The sequence below is a fragment of the Drosophila suzukii genome, unplaced genomic scaffold (assembly GCF_043229965.1).
Source record: "Drosophila suzukii unplaced genomic scaffold, CBGP_Dsuzu_IsoJpt1.0 scf_5, whole genome shotgun sequence".
NCBI lineage: Eukaryota > Metazoa > Arthropoda > Insecta > Diptera > Drosophilidae > Drosophila > Drosophila suzukii.
Window position 1 is genome coordinate 1,046,282 of NW_027255937.1, and position 4,532 is coordinate 1,050,813.

General features: G+C 36.4%; 1 long non-coding RNA gene across 2 annotated transcripts; it reads right to left on the bottom strand.

Moving 5' to 3' along the window:
• Nucleotides 1-2,704: 2,704 nt before the first annotated feature.
• LOC139354953 (uncharacterized) lies at nt 2,705-4,328 on the bottom strand. 2 transcript variants are annotated; one of them, XR_011605776.1, is made up of 4 exons: nt 4,227-4,328; nt 3,847-4,124; nt 2,829-3,003; nt 2,705-2,774 (listed from the first exon to the last, which is right to left on the bottom strand). It is a non-coding gene; the product is annotated as an uncharacterized lncRNA (long non-coding RNA). The 2 variants fall into 2 exon arrangements; XR_011605777.1 differs by having other exon boundaries at nt 2,760-2,774; nt 2,834-3,003.
• Between the last annotated feature and the right edge of the window lie 204 nt (nt 4,329-4,532).

Consider the following 4,532-nt stretch of genomic DNA (forward strand, 5'->3'; position numbering starts at 1 on the left):
TACGTACTTCAGCATTATTAATGACTTTATATGTATACGTTGGTCTTTGAAGCTTTTTCTATAGATTGCTTATGCACTTCTAATTGATCTTTTCCTGCGCAGGATTTTTGTCTACTTTGGTTTCTGGTAGTGACTTTCAGAATTTTATTGCTTGTTTGTATACTTTTTAAGTCTGTGATGGTTATTCTAGAGAGCGCATCGGCTACATAGTTATCTTTACCCTTTAGATACTCTACCGTAAAATAATATTCCTCCAATTCAAGTCTCATTCGTGTTAGTTGGAACTGGGATTTACCATTGAAAATAAGTATGTAAGTGCTCTATGGTCTGTTTTGACAGTGAAGTGTCTACCATAAATATGAATGAATGAATGGATGCTAATTCTTGTTCTGTAGTGCTCTTGTTGCTTTCACCTTTCGTAAAGGATCTTGATGCGTATGCCACTGGAAGCTGTAGTCCATTTTTGTTTTGAGTTAGGACTGCTCCACAAGCGTATTTGCTAGCATCTGTGATTATGCAAAATTCTTTGCTAAAATCTGGGTATTGCAACAGAGTGGGATTTATTTAAGATGTTCGAAGGCGTTTTGACATTCTGTTGTCCATTCGAATTTTACATCGTTCTTACATAATCTTGTTATGTGACGGGAGTATTCAGCAAAATTATTTATAAAACGTCGGTAATAATTGCAAAATGCAATGAATCTTCTAGCGCTGTCCGCATCATGTGGGACTGGATAATTTTGAATTACGTCGTATTTTTTGTCGTCGGGCAAGATTCCTTTATCTGTGCATTTATGTCCAAAGAAAGTGACTTCATGCATGAAAAATGAACATTTTTCAGGATGTAACTTCAAGTTGTGTTTCCTACATTTCTCGAAAACATCAGTTAAGTTCTTGAGCATATGTTTTTCGGAACAACCTATGACTATTAAGTCATCCATATAAAGAAATGCTTGCGAAGGTTCTAATCCAGAGAAAGCTATAGTCATCATTCTCTGAAAAGAGTTTGGCGCTCAAGGCATGAGAAATATTTTGCTCTACCAGGTTGATCTAAAATATCATCGATTCTAGGGAGTGGAAATTTATCAGACAAGAGTTTTTTATAATTTCGACGATAGTCAATTAGTAATCGCCATTTTTTATTTTCCGAATTTGGAAGTGACTTTTTTGGTACTAACAAAAGTGGGCTATTATAAGGTGATACAGAGGGTTCCACTATTTCATCATTGATGAGTTTTTGGACTTGTTTTTGAATTTCGTCTTGTTGACTATGAGGATTTCTATAATTTTTTATATATACGGGTTCATCATCAATTAATCTCAGCTTTTGTTTATAAAAATTATTGGTAGTGATCGATTCGGTTTCCAGTCCGAATACATCACTATACTGGGTGCATAATGCTGTATGTTGTTCATTGAATTGAGGTGGGAAGTTTTTTGCAAGTTGGGGTAATACAATTTTTTGTCTGTCTTCTAAGTCCGTTTTTACTATTTCGTAGTTTGAAAGTGGTTCATGATGAATGTTTTTGATATAAACTACTTGATCTGTGTTTGTAGTATTTAGTAATCTTATATATGCATTTTGTACTGTTGCTATGGTATCTGCGTTATAGATACCATGCTGAATTTCTTGATTCGGAATTAATACACTGTCTTCTTCTGAATTTATTTCTATTTTTCGGACGACTTGGGATCTTGCTGGGAGAACCAGGGAACATAAATTGGATGTTTTAGGTTATTTGGTCTTATTATAAGCCAGTCTTCAGACGGCTTGAAGTCTAATTGACAGTTGTATCTTTTGATAAAATCGATTCCTAGTATTCCATCACATGGAATAGCGAATTGCATATTTACGATATGGAAATCATGTGGAATTATGTACTTAGAAGATTGAATTTCAATAGAAGTTAAGCCTTTTGATTTGGTAACTTCCTGACTTATACCCTGTATGTTTATGGTGTGATTGTCTTGAATGTTTTGAAAATTATCGGAATTTTCCTTCAATATGGATATTTCCGCACCTGTGTCTAGTAGGAGGACTAAATCTTTGACAAGTGACAAATGTATTTTGGCTGAGATTTAAAGTGTGAATTTTGATGTTGTTTACTGTCGTGTATCTAAAGGTGGTTGGGAGTTTCCCGAATTTGTTTGCGCTACTCTAACATTGTTATTGTGGTTGTTGTTGTTTCACCCACGGCTGTTTCCACCGCTGGTGTTTCCACCACGGTTGTTGTTTCTGTAATAATTGTTATTTTGGTTATTGTTATTTCTGTTATAACCATTGCTTTGATTATATCCGTTATTCTGATAATATCTGGTATTGTTATAGTTACCTCGATTATTACCTCGTCCGCGCTGCGGGTAATTTTTGTAATATAGGACAGTGTTTCGCTGTCCGGTTGCTTCTGTGCAACTGTTTACAAATTTGGATATGGCCTCATTCATTGTATTGAAGGTACCAGCTTGCATGATAGTTTTTACCTTATCGATTGTGCAATTTTTAGTCATTGCTTTCACTGCATGCCGAGTGGAATAACTTCTGGCTAACTCTAGGGATAATTTTTTTGACGTTGGACATCGCTATAATCATTTGTCCGCTTCCTTCGAATTATTAACCAACGCTCATGAAAATATGTATTGTCATATGTTTAAAAAATGCGTTTTACTATCTTTTGTATATTTACCTTTTAGAGCTGTTTATAACCCTTCGCGGGATGTTTATTGGCACAAGACATTTCATCATTCACTTTTGGCTAACGGAACCCATAAAACACCTTCAAAAGGTACGTACTTTAAACTAAGATCAATGCACAACATCTTAAACTTACCTGACCTTATGATTTTCACTTTTAGAAACGAAAAAAGTAAATCTGCTGCGCACAATTTAAATGTCTTCTCCTCAGCCCTTTACTTGATTTCTTTTGTTTTCTCTTCGCTGTTGGCGCGCCCCTGCACCTATACCCTTTCTTAAGCGAAAATTACCCGACTATATAGTATATACTCCTTGAGTAAAAAATACAATATAAATTTTTAAAAATGTTAATATTTAAATGTTTTAAGTATTTAAATAAATTTTAACGGACTAAATTTCTATAACTAAACTAAAAAATTATATTTTAATAAAAATGTGCAATACGTAAATATAACTTTATAAGTAAATTCAATTTACTTAATTTTACTATAATCAAATAATTTACTTTTCTAGTTGTTGCTTTCTGTTAGTTGCTTTTTACGATATACAAAAATGCTCCCAACAAATAATACGGCTTTCACATGTCGCTGCTCCACGAAAACTTTTCAGCCGAAATGTTAGTCGCCTAGTCAACATTTAATGTATTATACCCGTTACTCGTAGAGTAAAAGGGTATACTAGATTTGTCGGAGTCCATCTAGCCGTGTCCGTCTGTCCAGTTGAACGCTGGGATCTCGGAAACTATAAGAGCTAGGCTATTATGATTTGGCATGCAGAATCCTGAGCTTCTTACGCAGCGCAAGTTTGATTCAGCAGCGTGACACGCCCACTCTAACGCCCACAAGCCGCCCAAAACTGTGGCTCCTACAGTTTTGATGCTAGAATAAAATTTTTAACTGAAATGTAATGTTCTCATAAATACCTATCGATTGACCTATTTGCCACGCCCACAAACCGCCCAAACCTGTGACGCCCACAATTTTCATGCTAGACAAAAAATTTTATCTGAAATGTATTGGTCTCGTCAATACTTATCGATTGATCCAAAAAAAAATTTGCCACGCCCACTCTAATGCCCATAACGCTTAAATCTGTCTACCGTCGGTAGGTGGCGCATTTTAATCTCGCTTTGCTGCTTGCATATCTCCATTTACCTTTGGTCCCTTTAGCTGAGTAACGGGTATCTGATAGTCAAGGTACTCCACTACAGCGTTCTTCCTTGTTTTTTATATATTTCGGATCAATTATAAAAATAATTCCAGGACTTAGCAATAAATGACCGATCACGCTGTACTCGGATGCCTCCTCTAGTTTTGCATCAGCGCCAGGAAGTCCTTCTTCTGTCCTCGATAAAAGTTTCCCAGCGATGGGGTGGACGCTAACTTGCCCAGTTCGGCATCTTGGCTAGCCATTTGACTTTTTGTAGTGCAGTCTGTGTTGTCAGCCACCGAAAAGCACGTTACAGTGTCCAAGAAATAAATATATTAGAATTAGACAAACATAAAGTAATTACAATTAAAAATGGGATACTTACCATTTGCTCAAAAAAATAAACAACACCCTGACGTAACAAACTTGCGCTGCGCAGAAATCTCGTAGCCCTTATAGTTTCCGAGATCACAGCGTTCAGACGGACAGACAGACAGACGGATAGGCGGAAATGGCTACATCGACTCGGCTAATCCTAATCAAGAATTTACTTAATGGGTTCAAAAACGCTTCCTTCTATCTGTTACATACTTTCCGATCTACCCTACGAGTGCTGCTCAGCTCCGATTTCCAATATACCAATATGGGCCTTGAGAAATGGGAGCCGGATTTGAAACGGGGTGGTTCTGCT